Genomic DNA, 15,892 nt, shown 5'->3' with positions numbered 1-15,892 from the left:
GTTATCAGACAAGAGATTCCCAAGTTAAAATTCAGCAGACTTCAGAAACCAAGGGCAAAATTTTCATACATGCCAGGCTTGTCTGTTCTCTCCTCCCTGCCTCACACCACATATTTCTCAGTTTCTTTGAGACAGTAAAGGAAGGCTGGAGAGGTTTGGGTTCTGCTTTCTTAATAAAAATCCCCCCCTTGACAAGACCAGGACTGTCTCGCTCTGGCGCTGCTTGCCCCTGTAAGGCACTTGCTGGGGTCCTCACAGATGTGTTTTGTCAGCTCTCTGAGGTTTGGAAACTTTGATGATGACTTTCCTTCTGTGAAATTTTAGCTGGTCTCCAAACTACTCTGTTAATTATAAGCAGCGCAGAAAAGGCTGGGACCTAGGGACAAGGTTTTTGAGTGAAGTTCCCTTCTGCTGCAGCTTTCCCTCTCCATACTTGCATAAAGTAATGCCAAATGAAATATATTATGTAATAGTAACAAGCAAGAACCAAACCATTTAGGCCTCAAAATAGCAGTAAACTCCCTTTCCCAAAGCGACATTCTCAATTATTCAGTTTTCTCTCCTTTTTGCCACCATCCTTAACGTCATCCTGCAGATCAGGTTTTGTCCAGTGCTCCAATTCCACTGCAATGAGGCAAATAAATAATTGTTTGCATCCGCCCTGCTTGCAGGTCTGTAGGAACTGTAGGCCTCTCAGCTCACATCCTCCTGGGCTAAATTAGAAGACATCAAAGCTCATGATCTTTGATGTTTTCAAGCCCTTTCCCACAATGTCCCTGATGGTCATTTGTTCCTAAACCATGTCTTGTACAACAAGATTTGTATTTAAAATAAGGCTTGAGACTCCCCACAGACGTGACCAAACTACAAGAAACCCGTGGCTGCAGCTGGCTGAGGCGAAGGATGGGCAGACGTCATAAATCCAGATTCTGCTGACCCCACCCCACCAAGCACCCAGAGCCCGTGATGCCAGCACCCTGCTCTGCAACGCCGGAGCCAGCGTGCTTTTGGCTGGAGCCGATGGTCAACAGCCAAGTAATTAAATTTCCCCTCCAGCCCGTGGCACAAACACAAAAGCCTTTCAGGAGCGTCGCTCCGCTTTCGGCACCCGTGGCTGGGAGCTTGCGCAGAGCCCATCCGTGCGGCACTAAGAGGAGAGATGCCGCTGTATTTTGTGCTCACGGGTCACCGTTAATACCTGCAGCCTGCTAGGGCTTTGCTGAATTGCAAACACTTCGCTCGAGATGTTGGGTTGCAGGCCAGGAGGAGTGTTGCTGGTGTAAATCCAAGGCAGTTTCTCTGAATCCATGGCGTTATGCTAGATTTACGAGGAAATTATGGAGCTGTGGCTCTTTGGCATCAAAAAGGCCCATCTTTAGGACTGATGCTTGTTCCCAGCTGCCTGCCATCACCAGAAGAATGCAAATTTCCTGGAAAAGCCAGGCCGCAATCACCAACTTGCCATGGTTAATACAAGCTTAGGCAGAAATTTTTATGAATGAAATCAGGCTCCTGCCCACCTGGCTGGGGCAAGGTCTTTAAAGGGACTTGGACAAGTACCTCCACCCGGATGGCTCCCAAGTGAAGCAATCCTTCAGTCTGGAGCACTGCCCTGGTTTTTATGCTGTTTTCTCACCAATATCACATGGTGATGTGAATACCCAAGCTTGTTCTGACTACTGATCCTTCTCTTTTCCCTCCTGAAGAAACCAAGCAACCTCATTTTCGCTCCGGTTTCGACAGCCTGTGCCATATTTTGGGGCAGGACGTAGCCCTCCGTGATCATGCCTTGGATCACAGCAGCACAGGCTGAATCAGTTCCCATGATCGTCTACGACACCAGTCTGGTATTTCTTGGCAAAAATGCACAAAGTAATGAAATGCGCCCCAGGATGGGGCAGGTAGAGGCAGAGACATGCACGGGAAATGGCAGCGTGCCCATGTTTGCTTGCGTGTGCAGCCAGCGAGGACTTGAGGCAGGAGCCTGCGGGCTCTGGTAGTAACAGCTATTTAAAGTGATGATGGAATTATTAAAAAATGGCAACACTGGTGCATGAATGGGCAGAAAAGCAGGAGATGAGCTGCTCCACAGCCTTCTCCCAGCAGTGAGGTGCTCAGCACCCACACCAGCGAGGCTCTGTCCCCTGGCTGTACCCTCGCATCTCTTGTCTAGGGACCCCTCAAGTGACCACTGAAGATTTGTGACTTTGGCTGTACATCCCAACTAAAGGACCAGGGACCTGGATCCAGGCATAGGTTCCATCCTGGGAAGAAAACCCAGGCACAGCAGCTGGAAAGCAGGGTTTGGCAGGGCACTGGGCAGGAACTGCCTTTTCCTTTCCCAGCTCTGGGGCAGGCATTTGACTTTGAAGTGTGGCTGCCCTCGAGTGGTGTCTCAGGGGCACGAGGGAAGCCCATTAAAGGGATGCACGCTTGCAACACAGCTCCAAGACAAATGTTTAAACACAACTACCCATAGTTTCATCGGTTCCCCTCCCTCCTCCTCGTCCCACATGTGCCCAGCCTGCTTCGCACTGGGAGGTATGAAAGCAAAGCCAGCTGAGTCCTTTTGCTGTTTTTTTTAGTTCCAGTGAAATGCAAACAACAGCCTGAAAGAATTTCCTCCTCAAGCCCCAAGTTAGGCCCCAAATTAGCCATTCAAAACCACAAGCGATTTCTTTCTGTAGAAAATGCTGCAGAAGTCTCAGGCCCCAGCAGCCCCCCATCTCCAAACACCACGTGGGCCAGGCTCAGGCTCTGCATCTCAGGAAGGAGCCAGGTCTCACCAGCACAGCAGAGCACGGTCTCCAAGCCAGCCTCAGGTCTCCGCAGTGATGCAGCGGGTTTCATATTCTAGACATCCAGGGATTTTAGCAGCAAAAGTGAGAAGAGGACAAAACACCTCCCCTTCAACCACCTCTGCCCCTCCAGAGACGTGGGGTGGAAGAGCCCCCTCCATCCCCATCAGCCTCTTGCAGTGTTGGGTGGATCCCACACACCACCTGAAAGCCAGGTGGTGACACCCACCTCTAACAGCCACCGATTATTTCTGACCCTACATAACGCAAGGAGGGTGCTGTAGAAATGCTGGGGGAGAAAGAGGCAACTTCCCCTTTTCATGCCCACAGAAGCTTATCCCCAGCTGGGGGACCAACCACCCCCAAACCGGCTCTATGGTCACCACTGGGCTCTTCTGTCCTACAGTGACCAGGACCAGAGAGAGAATCTGTGGTGGCCCAGCAGGTGATGAGCAAGAGAATGAGGAAGAAGCCTGGAGAAACCAATCAGCCCGCACCAGAACCCCATTTGGAGTGTTTTGCTCCTGTACTCGGAATGATCTCATCGGAGAAGCATCAAAGGCAGCAAACCATTTCTGCAGGTGAATGAACATCAGAGCCAGGCTGAGAACCGCGGGACAAGCTGAGACAGGTCACGGCACAAGGCAGAGCCGGGGTTTGGCCACAGGGAGGTTCGAAGCTCTGGGCTGCCTCGTGGGAATTTCTTTTAAAGTCAGGCTGGGGAGGAGCGTTGGTGAGTAATTGCTCCACGGCAGGTCCAAGAAGTGAATAATTTTCCAAGAATAAAGGTTAAAAGCCTAGAGACTCCAATGAAAGGCGCGCTATAAATAGGACTAAGTAGACAGAGCAGTGGGAATAACGGGCAAAGCTTGATGTGGAAAAGGGGTGGAAATGATCTGACACCCACGTTGGGATTGGACATGTGGTTGTCTCTGCCAAGCAGATGTCTTGCGTAAGCTAACATTGCAATTGGTGTTTGGGTTTTTTTTAAAAACAATTTTCAGACACCCCTCTGAGAGCACGGCCCGTCGCACCTCGTGCCCGATGAGAGCAGTGAGCTCTCTGAACCATCCCACCCCAGTGATACATGACTTGACTTGTCCCTGGACCAGGGCACCGTGCTGGTGCGTGGGACAAGGCACCAGGACAGCAGCTGACATTTGGTGTTTCTCAAACCACCACATGGGATGAATTCTGTTGTGCCCAGAGGAGCTTTTCTACCGATTTCTGTCCTTTGCCCCCCATCCCCACCGCCCCTCATGTCCCTCAGCAGGGACGAGCAGGGTGCTCTGGCTGGGGTGGGCAGGGACAGCCTCGCTGCTGCTGTGGGTGCTGCACGGCGGAGCTCTGCCTGCCCCTGCACAGACGTGCAGACCCGCATCTCCCTCTTTCACTCAAATGGGAAAAACATCCATCCCAGGGAATCACAGAATCATTCAGGTTGGAAAAGCCCCTTGGGATCATCGAGTCCAACCATCAGCCCGACTCTGCAAAGTTCTCCCCTACCCCACATCCCCCCACAGCTCATCCAAACGGCCCTTAAACACACCCAGGGATGGGGACTCCACCCCCTCCCTGGGCAGCCTATTCCACTCTCTGACCACTCTTGCTGGGAAACATTTTTTCCTCCTGTCCAGTCTGAACCTCCCCTGTTGCAGTTTAAAGCCGTTCCCTCTTGTTCTGTCACTAATTCCCTGGGAGAAGAGACCAGCACCAACCTCTCTACAATGTCCTTTCAGGGAGCTGTAGAGAGTGATGAGTCTCCCCTCACCTTCTCCTCCTCACACTGAACAGTCCCAGCTCCTTCAATCTCTCCTCACAGGATTTATTCTCCAGGCCCTTCCCCAGCTCGTTGCCCTCCTCTGCCCTCGCTCCAGCACCTCGAGATCTCTCTCGTATTGAGGTGCCCAAAACTGGACACAACACTCCAGGTGTGGCCAGGGGGACTATCACCTCCCTGCTTCTGCTGGTCACACTATTTCTAATCCAAGCCAGGATGCCGTTGGCTTTCTTGGCCACCTGGGCACACTGCCGGCTCATGTTCATGTATCCTGCCTTCCAGTTTACCTGTTGCTGGTCAGTGCTTCCTACAGTTATTAGAAAGAGGGGTGGGGCACCAGATAGCATGATCATGTACACTTTGGTTCTTTAAAAAGCGTAATCCATCTGCAATAACAGGCTGTAAATGAGCTAATGCTGCTCAGAGATCTTTGAGTCGCTCTGGATGTAACTGTGCAAATGTCAGCTCAGGGTTTACGACAGTAAAAAGGCATCCTAGGGAATTGCTGTGAGGGGTGCAGAGATGATACTAGAAAACCCATCCTGTGTTTGCAGGAATCCCCTGGGCAGACACGTCTCAACTGCTGCCAGCAGCTCTGGTCACCTCTGAGAAGACACAGAGAAGCAAGAGAAAGGGATGGGTGTGGGAGCAAACGGTGCTTATGGCAAAGCTTCCACATGAGAAAAGTCTGAAGAGAGGAAAATGTCAGCTTGGAAGAGCAACAAAAACCTGAGAGCACTCCGGAGAGGGAGCAGTTACTCTCCAATTCACAAAGCACAAAGATTGGGGTCCCAGAGGCAATTAGCAAACGACAGGTTGAAAACCAGCAAAGTCCTTCTGCACAGACACGTAAGGGAGTCATGGATCTCACTGCCATGGGATGTGGTAGGAACCAAGGGAAGACAGACTTCGGAAAAGGGTTTAAAAACCCACCTGGAGGAAGGGTCTGTACTAGTAGACTCGAGAGCCCAAGTTTAGACTTGAGAGCCTGAGATCAGCAAGGCGGCCGGGCGGCCGCGGCGCTGCACGCCTGCTCAGCCTGGCTGCGCTCGCTGACTTGCAGTGGCAGGGTAGATGCAAATCCAGTAAAGTCAGATGATTTACAGGAGCTTTGCAATTGTGTCCAAGGTTAGAAGCAGGGCCCAGATTTCCCATAAATTACTATGTTAAAGCTTTTCATAAAAGTTTAACAGCATGAAGTATGATTCATGAGGAACCTGTAATGTTTAATTAAAGGGGAGAAACTGATCCTGCTGTGAAAAACTTCCAGATCCCATGCCAAGCTCATCATTGACTTAATTTACGGGACATAAACAGGCCAGAAAATGGCATAAGTGGTAAAGTCACGTTAACTTTTGCCAATTTGGGATACAACGGCTGTGCGAAGGGAGGGTGATTTACAAACTAAATGAGATGAAAGCAGAGGTGTACCAAGAAAACAGTGAATAAACTCCTGGGCAGCACAGGATGGGAGGATCTAACCTGTACTCTGCTACAGCTCCTCTTTTTGCTACTGTCCCGGTTTCTGCCTCCTGGCCTGAAGGTCACTGCTCTTATACAGCCATGAAATTCCCCATTGGCTTAAATTACACATGTCCTTCAGGCTTCTAACCCTAGATGTCGACCCGTCAAGGCTGCCATGTCAGTGACATGGACATAACTTCTGGTCTAACTCCAGTGAAACTGATAGAATTACTTTGGATTTACACCAGTACCACCCCCCTGCACCCCACCCGCTGCGGGGAACGTTTCTCCAGTTTCCCTGGGGCTCTGACTTTCTTACTCTGTGCATGCCTCTCGGTGTAACCATGCCCACGGCGGGATGCAACATGTGCCCAAAAAGGGATTCTCAGTATTATTCACACGGAAAAAATGCTGTGGGATTGCTTCTCTTCATGTAACTAACTGGTCCCATGACCTCAGTTTCATGATTCTTGATTTCTGAGTGAAATAATTTCCAATACTGAGAAGGGAGAGGCTGCCGGGTTTGTGGGGAAGGCAGCGGGGAGGCTGCAGTGAGCAACTGCTTGCAAAAGAGACTGGCTTTAGGAGCCACACCTAAGATGAGCTTGGCTCCAGCCCTGCCTTCCCACACCATCTTTCCAGTGCCTTTTTAGCAACCATGAGCAAGCCAGTGAATTGGGACCCTGAGCAATACCAAAGAGCCACAGAAACCTGTTGCTGGAGACGCCTTTGATGGGGTGTTCACCAGTCCCTAAATAGAGCAGCTCTCCACTTACGTTGAAAAGAGGGACGCGAAGAATTCAAAACCAAGAAGGGAGAGGAGGTCACTGCAGAGCTACTCAAGTTCAGCTGCAGTTTCACAAACACTTTAAATATCGCTCCCTGCTGTCCTGTCCAGGCCTGGGCAGGGCAGAGAAACCTGAAAGCTCAAGGTCTTGGGGGAAAAGAAGTGAACAAATTTAGCGGAATGACAGGAGCGGCTCCCTGACTGTACAAGGAGATGCCTCCAGCTCCCTTCCCTTCCCTCGGTCGCTGTAAGAATCAGGATTTTGCAACAAACCTGAATTTGAGTACTAGAGAGTGAAAGGAACTGCAACAGCAATCAGGTGGCTCATGTCACATCCCTGAAGCATCCCACGGGCAGCCCCAGGCTGCAGTGCCAGAGCTAAGGACCTGGGAGGAAAACCAGCCTGCCTTCTGCTCCATCCCCGCCTTGGGGAAGAAGGACCTCACCACATTTCAGAAAGACACCAGGTACACAAGAGGGATTTCAAAGTGGAAGAAAACAAATCAAAAAGGCAAAAATATATGCAAAAAAGCCCAACCCAAGGCTCTTGGGTGCAAAAAGCGTTGCAGGTGCCAGTAACACCTATGCAAGGGGAATGTTTGAAGATAAGCACCAGCTCACACCGTGGGTGAGGGAAGATCAGCCTGTCAGGGCAGCCCGCTTCATTCCTGCAACAGGATGGGGCTGAAGTGCGCAGACTGGAGAAAATCATGCAGGAGGGTCTGGGACAGAGCCGCAGCCTGGCCGAGGCTGAGCACCGAGTCTGGGCCTGCTGTGGGCTCTGACCAGGGACAATCCCACCGCCTCACAGTGTTGCAGCTTCCCTTTCTGTAAATAGAAGGAATAATATTTGCCGTGCTCCCCATACCACAGAAAGGTAAATAAATTCACTAAGATGGGTTGTAGAAGACCCTAGATGAGTTTACTAGAGTACTTTGCATTTTTGTCGCAAGGTTTATCCCTAAATCCACCATCCCCAACCATACAACAGTATCTTCCAGAGCTTTGTTCAGTTCAGCTTCCAGCATCCAAACAACAGTTTTTTCTGTTCGTTGTCTTGAGATACAATCCACTGCTGGCCATATCCCACAACCAGAAATCACCCTTGACACCCAGTCTATAATTTCCATTTATTAAGCTTAATCCCTTTCACAATACATCACCCATGTTGCTGCCTTCCTCCTTTGGGCACTCAGCGCTTGTGACTGGATACAGCAGGGATTGCTCAGCCGACCTGCAACATTTGCTTCCACCTTTCCTGGTTTTGGGGGACAAATCCAGGCCCAGCACAGAGCCAGCTCCTGGGAAGGTTTCTGCCCTCCCTCCTCACAGTGCAGGTGATAACTGAAAGCAGTAGCGGGGCCGGCGTCTCAGCACGGGGATCGGCTGGGGAACAGAGTGCAGGGGTAACGCAGAGCGGTGAGGGAAGGCAAGGTTTGCACAGGGAATTAAGAAAATCAGCTTGATCAGCCCCAATCGCTAATGAAAGCCTCACAGCCCCGTATCATTGGGATTTTCCTTTCTTATACCTGAGAATGTTGTTGTCAGGACCACAAAGAAAACACAGTGAGAACTGGAGATAAAGAGGAAAGCTGGGCAACACTGGGAGTGGAGGGAGGGGGGAAATATAAAAGGGAGAAGGAAAAGAATTGAGGATGTGGGTGCATAAATGAGCCAGAAATTTGGGTAAAAAAGGCAGTGTCTGAAAAAGGTGAAAAAAGAAAAATGGAGCACCATGGCAAAGCAAATCCATGGGGAAGAGGCAGGAGAGTGCCCTGAAGGATGAGAGCCGTGGAGAGGACGGATGGACAGACCCACAGAGCTCCCGGGGTGGGTTTGCGGGATGGCAAGTGGCAGCCCGACCACCAGAGCGGTGCCCATGGCCCGCGCGTCGCCCCGTGCCCAAGCATGTGTCCCCATGTCCCTGCCCGTGCCCCAGGGAAGTGCCCCCCGCTGTGGGGGAGCTGGTGCCCGGTGGGTGCTCAGGACCAGTGACAGACCACAGCCCACACCGGCAGTGGGACCAGGGCTCTCCGCCGCGGCCCCACCACGGCCACCTCTCCCATCTGTTTTTGCTTGTGCCAGATGGGAAGGGGAGGGAGGGATGGGGGATGGGGCCGCATCGCTGGGATGTCGGGGATTCATTTCTTTCTATTCTTTTCTCAGTGACATTTAAATGGCTGGCCCCAAAACGCTTTCTGATTGCTGTGTGTTTTTCCCAATGACACAAAGGCGAGAGTCTTTCAGAATAAATCATTTAGAGACAAAGAAAAAAAAGCAGCAGCTCCGACCCCACAGGCACATACACCTCCCTCCTCCTCACCCTCCCCTACAAGCATGTTTTGGAGCTGCTCAAGCAAAGGGGAGAGTGAGCAGGAGTAATTTTCCACGGATGCAGGGAACAATTGAGCCCCGCATGGTTTTCATCGTTAAAATGCTTCCCTCCAGCAGTTTATGTTCATCCACACCAGACAAAGGCGATATGCATGCAGAGACCAGTTTAGTCTTGCTCCACCCGCCGGTGGTGAGGAGTCGAGGTGCGGGGTGACGGGGAGGAGGAGTGGGGGAGATGCTAACGCCACGAGGTGGGACCCGCTCCAGCTCCTCTCCCTGTGCGGGCAGGGGATGGCTGAACCCAGCTCTGAGTCACCCTTACTCAGCCCCAGCAGAGCCTCAACCATGCCCAGGTACGGGGGCTGGTTTGGGGAGAGAAGGGACACGGCAGCTTCAGCACAGAGAAAATGGGCGCGTGGGTTTAGGGGGAAGCACTGCTCAACGCTGCTGCTGTGGCACCATCGTTTGTGTGTGCAGACGGGAGGCTGAGGGTGGAAGGAAGCCACGTCGCTTCGCAGCAGTGCTTGCTTCAGCCTCGTGCTGCTGGACCAGTTTCTCCTGGGATCCAGCCCGTCCCCTCCCAGAGGGTCTCCAACCACCCTGCACAATGGGAAACCACCTTCCCCATCCTCCATGCAAACACCAGCCGGCAGCAGGGTTGCTCCCTGTGAGGAGAGCACGTGCTCATACTGAGGACGGGTGCTGGTTCCTGCTGAGAAGCTTTAGAGGGGAGCAAGGGGATATGGGCATCCTCAGCACCATCTCCCCAACGGCACAGCCCAAAGGGGGCTGAACACTGCTGGGGGCATGAGACTGGGGAGTGGAGCCCTGAAGCACAGCAGGGTGATCCCCAAGTCGAGCAAAGCCTTGCCACAGTCCTTTTTCCTCTTTGTCCTTGATGCCCTTCCCATCTCCACTCCTTTCAGGTGGAGGAACATACCACAGCCACTGGCAAGGAGTTCCCCAGCTCTGAGCATCACCCACAGCCCTCTCAGGAGGAAGGAGGACGAGGTTTGAGCCCTCAGGTGTCCCCTGCCCAGGTGTCAAACCTACACATGGCTATGAAAAGCACAGCTGGTTTTTATAGCACAGATCTGCCCAAAATAAGGAGCTCCAGGCTTTTGCAACTAAAAGAGCATTTAAATGTCCATCTCTGGGACCTGCAGGACAGCAGGGTGCAAGTTTGTGGCTGGCAGCTTTGCTGCTCTTGCACATCAAGTCACAGCATCGTTTTTGAGCCCCTTTTGGCCCCTCTTCCCTGAGCTGTGCCTACTAAACCCACCATCCTCAGAAACTTGCTGCTCACTGGGAGGATGCAGGGCTGAAGGGGCAATACCATGGGTCTTGCGGGAACCATGTCAAGAGGACCTTTAGCTCTGAGTGTGAAGAAAGATGAAAAGTGACCAGTTTTCACCAAAAAAAAAAAAAAAAGAATATTTCTTAGTTCCTTATCAAAGATCAGCACATAGGAGCTAAACAGACTTTAGGCCCAGACTCCTGGTGGGAGATCTCTAAGCAACATTTTGTGGTGCAGATTAAAGTTTTGCCAAACTCCTTCCACCTAGATACTACTGAGCCAGTGCTTCAGACCACTGCTGGTTTGTATCCCTTTGCCAGACCACTGAAGAAGGCTTTCAACAAAACTTCAAAGCAAAGAAGAGACCCAAATAAATCACAAGATCCAGTGCCGAGGTTCCAACAGCCCTTTCGTGAAGCACAACAGCCTAAGCCCCAAATTCTCATCAAATTATAACCCCCACAGTTAGATGTGCCAAGCTTTTCGCTCCTTGGATGTGTGTGCTTTTTGAACTCCTTTTCTAACATCCAGCAAATGCATTTATACATGGTTGGGTCTTACCTAGGAGGTGACGGCACTTACGTGGTCATGGAGAGATGCTTTACATATATAGCTTGTGCAGGAAAGATTTCAGATGGCTGAGATACTTCCTTGACAAGAAGCATAACAAGGAGAAAGGAAGCTTTTACAGAAGACTATCTCAGTTTGCTTAGCCTAACAAAACAAAGGCCAGAAGGGGTAGGATTGCTACAAATAAAAACACCCAAGAGAGAGCTGAGACATCTATTTAAGCACAAGGACAATGCTGGCATGAAACCAACTGGGAAGAAAATTGCTACAAATAAATATAACTGGGATTAAAAAGGAGCTTCAGAACTTAGAGCACTCAGCTTGTGGAATGGCCTTGCAGGAGACACACTGGAGGCTGTGAGGGTGGAGCACTGTACCTTTATGAACAGGATCCTTGGATCATGAGCGGACAGCAGATCTGGATTTGACTCTGAAGGTCTCTCCTAGCCCTATGCCTCCATCAGGAAAGACATTCCATGCGTAGGTCTCTGAAACTGGGAAGCTAAACCTTGCAGCATGGGGAAGTCCCTCAATGTCCCCATAAAACTGTCAAGAGCTCTTGAAATCTTCCCAGATGAAAAGGCAATCCAAGAAGCTACGCGAGCTGACTTCCCAAGCATTGCGCGTGCCTTGAGATGGGTAACTTTTCAAAGTACTATAATGAGCAGAGATCTCGGAGAGCTACAACAATAGCTTATTTTCAAGGAAAATTAAGAACAGCTTATTTTTCTTAATCTTGCAGTTCCTCCAAACAAATGTGTCACAGCTGTTATACCTGGAGGTCATGGAAAAAAGGTCTCATTGGAACTGCTGTGAGAAGTATTTTGGCCAAAGAAAAAGAGTTTGAATGTGTCCTGTATGAATACAATGACAGACTGAAGAGAAATTGTCTTCTTGCCCGTGGTAACAGAATGATGAACAGCAGTCATGAGCTTAAGGGGGAAAAGCCCAAATACTTTGTAGTTGTAAAGACAGAAAAGTGTTGGAAGAGATAATCTAGGGCAATGTTGGCCTCCCTATCACTGAAGGGTTTTATGAACAGGTTAGACACATCTATCAGGAATGATTCCTGAAAAGCTGATCCTTTTTTGGGGCAGGAGCATGGGTTATACGGCCTTCTGCAATGGCAACTAGTATCATCTGTGATACAAAGCTCAGCACCAAGATGAAGATGACGTGGTCTTCTCTGATCGCTTATGTTAAAGGCTGGATGAAGAATTGCTGCTGGCTGCCAGCACGAACCCAGCAGGCCCTCCACGTCCCCCAGCGACCTGGACACCAGTCCTAAACCAGGCCTGAGTGCCTCGGTCCCAGCCTGTGGCATTACAGTCTGAACTGGGACGAGAAAGGCTTAATCAAGCCTTATGTATTATTAAACTTTATTTGCATTGCTTTGCATGCGAGGCTCAGGAAAGGCTTGTTGTTAAAATTCAAAGAGTTTTAGAAGTCCCAGGGCCACTGAGAGTAGTGATGCAAAAGCAGGGATGCAAATAACCAATTTCAGTGCCATCGTGTTGGTGTTGGGTGACAGACACAAGCTGCAGGGAGGGCGGTCAGAGCTGCACAGAGGCCCAGGGTGGTGGCCATGTCAGCTGACATCACCATGAGAACGATAAAATAAAAAAAAAAATATATACTTTTGTATAAATTGGTATCTTGCGGCCACCTCTGTTACAGTTCATGGGGAAAAGCATCCAGTTACCACAAGCAAGCATATTTCCGAACCCATTTAAAATCTTAAAACCACAATACATAAACCGAACAATACCAAATGGCAACACATCAGGAAACCATTGAAAGAAAAGCCCAGTATAATGAAAAGAGAATTAAACATGACTGTCACTGCCAAAGAATAATCTCCCATAAATATTTTTGAAGGCAACAAAGAGGATTATCAATGAGAGTTGAGACAGGATAAGGGCAGATAATTTAAGTTCAAGAGGACATTTTGCTTGTTTCAGAGGCACATTGAGGATAATTTTAAAAGTGACCTAACCCCCCCAGTCCATTTTCTGTAGGATCTGAGGTCAGAGGAGGCAGCCTGAAGGGAGAAGAGGTGCAAGACCTCTTCAGCTCCAATCCCAGCTCTGCCTCTGTACAGCCTGAGGCTGGTCCTTTCTCCCTGCCTCAGTTTCCCAACCCAGAGTGACACAAGCGCAGTAAGTTACAGCCTCCAAAGGGAGCACGAGGGCTGCAAGGACTGAGAGGTATCACTGGAAGCTTAAACAAAACACGGATCCTATTTTCCCTGTGTAACGAATACAAGCGGTCACAGGGATGGTGTAGGATCTGCTGCTGCTGCTGGGACACGCTCTGATCTCTGCAGGGATCAGTTTTAATGCGCATACTCTAGTCCATTAAGCCCGTGACTTGATTTAGCAGAACTACAGAGCTGCCGTACTGTGCACATTGTTCTGACAGCTGTTACGGACTGACCTGCTGACTCTTATTACTTCCGGTCACATCCTGTTCCTTGAAGGATAGCTGATTACATTTTCCTCCCTAGTGAGCTCCATGAGTCTGAAGATGGGCTGAGACTGCCCAACCGGATGGTACATGATTTTTGGCTCCCACTGCTGTCTGACAGCCGGCTGGCAGTCAGAGATCGAGGACTTGTCTGCATGTGAAGCCAAACAAACATGGAAACAAGGAACTGTGAGCTAAGAAATTAATGTGCTGTAGGACAGAAGTCTGGGGAAGCAGCAGGAAGGCAGAGCACCATTACAATCTGCACTGCTATTTGAAAGGACATACCCACTAGACAATCCAAAATGGAAACTCTCTGACCCAAGAAAGGACAAACATTTATATGGGGATCCGATGTCCAGAGGAACAGACTAGCTTCAATAGCTAAAATACCCCAAAACCCAAATTTCAGAACTAATTCTTAACTCCTGTCCAGACAATCTATTTTCTGTAATCACAACTGCTCCCTTTCTTTGCATACAACTCTGAAGCATTAGGTTTTCAGATCGTCATCTGAAATACTTGGTAAAAGTCACTGTAAGCAGGAAATCAAACTAACTAGGTCATCGGTCCAATCCTGAACGGTAATTTCAAGGTTTCTTGCCTTCCTTATGCCACCTCTTTATCTTCTAGCACCTTAGGAAATCTGTTGGTCTTATTAAGAGTTACGAGCACGTGCTCAGCTCTGCGTGGAAGTGTGCACTCCCAAAAGATTGGGCTACCTTGCCCCTGCAGCAGAAAGCCCCGTGGGTCGAGTTAGGGTATCTGTGTGATATTTGCTGGGCTTACACACAGGAGAACACGCCAGAATAAACAGCTCTGCTAAAGCCCAGTGACTTTGGAAACATGGGGACAGGCATGGCAATGCTCTCGGGAGCGCTGCTGGAAAACATTGCAGTGCTTTGCTCCGAATCACACCTTTCCAGCAGGGTAAGCAATGAACCCTCCAGATCTCTGCTTCTTCTAGAGTTAATAACAAACAGGAGGCTGGGTAAGTTAATTTGTACCTAGAATGGCTTCATAAATAAAAACCTTTAGGAAAACCGGAAAATTCTAGCAATGAAATAGAGCTGCCTTCATTTTAAAGCCTCCACTCCTAAGTGGGCTGAAAACCTGGTGGCTTATTTGATAGTAGTTTGCTGTCAATCCCTTATAAACATCACTACAGCACTGGCTGTCTTTGGATTGCAGTTTGTCGCTCACAGAGAAGCAGTGGGGAGACACCGAGGCCTGCGTGGGTCAGGGGTCTGCTCCTCACCCACTGCTCAGACGGGCTTTCCTGGCTGAAGAGGCACAGCGGGTGGGCAGGTTGGCTGGGGTATGCAGCAGGGGAAGCTTGCGTTGCCATCGCTCTACCTGCTGCGCGGGTTAAAGGCTCACCGGAGCTGTCAAGCTGCCACCTTTCACCAGCCTGACATTCAAGAGTGTTTTTGAAAAAAATGTAAACAACATGAGCTGCTAAGCTGGCCTGATGGCTGGTTCCAGCTCCACTCTCACTCAGAGGGATTGCTGACTCTCTTGGTACACAGAACCGTGAGTAAATATTAGTTCAGACACAGACAGCTCACGGGCAGGAGCACAAGGCTGCAGGCAGCTCAAATAAACAGGCTGGCAAAAGGGCTGCCAGGGCTGGACCTCCCCTGTCCCTCCTGCGGCACCCCAAGAGCTGCCCTGGCTCCTAGCACAGCTCCAGGTGAGCTCCAGCCAGTGACTCTGCTAAGTGCTGAATCCACAGGGATTATACCCAAAATAAAGCAACATGCAGCACAAACATACAGCTGGAAGAAATCCCACTTTGACAATTCTGCTGGTCAGAGGCCAGTCTCAGGTTTGCTCTCAGCTACAGCAAAGGGGCAAACTGACTCCCTTACTCGCGACTCTCTAAAGGACGAGTGTGGGATATAACTTATTGCAGGCTAAATAACCTTCCCTGCCCTCGAGGCTCGTTCATTTTATTTATGGGAAAATATGCTCGTTAATGCTCTTATCACAGGAATGATCTAATCGGGGGGGAAAAGTCTCCTTTGAATACATCCATTTTAATGAGCTGCTGGGCGAAATGTTTAGGCAGGCAAAACTGACTCTGAACTCGTTTCTGACAGAGCAGATTCTGCACAGGTCTTAACGCTCATCCTGCTGGCATCTGTTTGTTTTGATAACATTTCCAAACGAAATTACGAGTTACAAAAGCTGAGCTGTACTGTGCACTTCCTTGTCCCTAAGGTTGGCTGATCCAAGCACAACAGGGACTGAAGGAAAACAAGCCACGCCGTCCAGCTCGCCTTCCCGACACAGAGGCTGTGAAAGTGGCCCATCCTGCAAAGAAACCCCAGATTGTGCTGAACTCCTCTGTAAGAGAAAAGGGAAGCTAAGCAAAAAAATAAACGAATAAATCC

At 49.9% G+C, this 15,892-nt stretch overlaps 1 protein-coding gene across 9 annotated transcripts in view; it reads right to left on the bottom strand.

Moving 5' to 3' along the window:
* The window catches only part of JSRP1 (junctional sarcoplasmic reticulum protein 1), a 34,611-nt gene that overhangs the window by 13,142 nt on the left and 5,577 nt on the right, over window positions 1-15,892 (bottom strand). The window lies entirely within an intron of this gene.

This window comes from Strix aluco, chromosome 29 (assembly GCF_031877795.1).
Source record: "Strix aluco isolate bStrAlu1 chromosome 29, bStrAlu1.hap1, whole genome shotgun sequence".
Taxonomy (NCBI): domain Eukaryota; kingdom Metazoa; phylum Chordata; class Aves; order Strigiformes; family Strigidae; genus Strix; species Strix aluco.
Note: the sequence above shows the minus strand (reverse complement) of the source record. Positions and strands in the feature narration are given on the sequence as shown.